Genomic DNA, 2,500 nt, shown 5'->3' with positions numbered 1-2,500 from the left:
TTAACCTAACCCACGTTGTGCCTTAACCTAACCCACGTTGTGCCTTAACCTAACCCACGTTGTGCCTTAACCTAACCCACGTTGTGCCTTAACCTAACCCACGTTGTGCCTTAACCTAACCCATATTGTGCCTTAACCTAACCCATATTGTGCCTTAACCTAACCCATATTGTGCCTTTAACCTAACCCATATTGTGCCTTAACCTAACCCATATTGTGCCTTAACCTAACCCATATTGTGCCTTAACCTAACCCATATTGTGCCTTAACCTAACCCATATTGTGCCTTAACCTAACCCATATTGTGCCTTAACCTAACCCATATTGTGCCTTAACCTAACCCGTATTGTGCCTTAACCTAACCCGTATTGTGCCTTAACCTAACCCGTATTGTGCCTTAACCTAACCCGTATTGTACCTTAACCTAACCCGTATTGTGCCTTAACCTAACCCGTATTGTGCCTTAACCTAACCCGTATTGTGCCTTAACCTAACCCGTATTGTGCCTTAACCTAACCCGTATTGTGCCTTAACCTAACCCGTATTGTGCCTTAACCTAACCCGTATTGTGCCTTAACCTAACCCGTATTGTGCCTTAACCTAACCCGTATTGTGCCTTAACCTAACCCGTATTGTGCCTTAACCTAACCCGTATTGTGCCTTAACCTAACCCGTATTGTGCCTTAACCTAACCCGTATTGTGCCTTAACCTAACCCGTATTGTGCCTTAACCTAACCCACGTTGTGCCTTAACCTAACCCACGTTGTGCCTTAACCTAACCCACGTTGTGCCTTAACCTAACCCACGTTGTGCCTTAACCTAACCCACGTTGTGCCTTAACCTAACCCACGTTGTGCCTTAACCTAACCCACGTTGTGCCTTAACCTAACCCACGTTGTGCCTTAACCTAACCCACGTTGTGCCTTAACCTAACCCACATTGTGCCTTAACCTAACCCATATTGTGCCTTAACCTAACCCATATTGTGCCTTAACCTAACCCATATTGTGCCTTAACCTAACCCATATTGTGCCTTAACCTAACCCATATTGTGCCTTAACCTAACCCATATTGTGCCTTAACCTAACCCATATTGTGCCTTAACCTAACCCATATTGTGCCTTAACCTAACCCATATTGTGCCTTAACCTAACCCATATTGTGCCTTAACCTAACCCATATTGTGCCTTAACCTAACCCATATTGTGCCTTAACCTAACCCATATTGTGCCTTAACCTAACCCATATTGTGCCTTAACCTAACCCATATTGTGCCTTAACCTAACCCATATTGTGCCTTAACCTAACCCATATTGTGCCTTAACCTAACCCATATTGTGCCTTAACCTAACCCATATTGTGCCTTAACCTAACCCATATTGTGCCTTAACCTAACCCATATTGTGCCTTAACCTAACCCATATTGTGCCTTAACCTAACCCATATTGTGCCTTAACCTAACCCATATTGTGCCTTAACCTAACCCATATTGTGCCTTAACCTAACCCATATTGTGCCTTAACCTAACCCATATTGTGCCTTAACCTAACCTATATTGCGCCTTAACCTAACCCATGTTGCGCCTTAACCTAACCTATGTTGCGCCTTAACCTAACCTATGTTGCGCCTTAACCTAACCTACGTTGCGCCTTAACCTAACCTATATTGCGCCTTAACCTAACCTATATTGCGCCTTAACCTAACCTATATTGCGCCTTAACCTAACCTATATTGCGCCTTAACCTAACCTATATTGCGCCTTAACCTAACCTATATTGCGCCTTAACCTAACCTACGTTGCGCCTTAACCTAACCCACGTTGCGCCTTAACCCAACCCACGTTGCGCCTTAACCCAACCCACGTTGGGCCTTAACCCAACCCACGTTGCGCCTTAACCCAACCCACGTTGGGCCTTAACCCAACACACGTTGGGCCTTAACCCAACACACGTTGGGCCTTAACCCAACACACGTTGGGCCTTAACCCAACACACGTTGGGCCTTAACCCAACACACGTTGGGCCTTAACCCAACACACGTTGGGCCTTAACCCAACACACGTTGGGCCTTAACCCAACACACGTTGGGCCTTAACCCAACACACGTTGGGCCTTAACCCAACACACGTTGGGCCTTAACCCAACACACGTTGGGCCTTAACCCAACACACGTTGGGCCTTAACCCAACACACGTTGGGCCTTAACCCAACACACGTTGGGCCTTAACCCAACACACGTTGGGCCTTAACCCAACACACGTTGGGCCTTAACCCGCTCTGTAATTGTCATACGACGCGTTAAATTAGTGTAGTGTTGCCTAACTGCAACCCCCGCAATATAGTTTGCTACTCGCACTGCCTGGTCCCCAGTGTATCGCTTCATGTTAAACACCTTGCAGCGATACACTGTAATGTGGATGGCAGCAGGACGTACATGCTCAATGCCCTTCGCAGTTGTTCATTGGCATTCGCATGGCGAAGCACTTAGCCTACGCTGTGG

The sequence above is a fragment of the Schistocerca americana genome, unplaced genomic scaffold, assembly GCF_021461395.2.
Source record: "Schistocerca americana isolate TAMUIC-IGC-003095 unplaced genomic scaffold, iqSchAmer2.1 HiC_scaffold_294, whole genome shotgun sequence".
Classification (NCBI taxonomy): Eukaryota; Metazoa; Arthropoda; class Insecta; order Orthoptera; family Acrididae; genus Schistocerca; species Schistocerca americana.
This window is presented reverse-complemented; position numbering follows the sequence as displayed.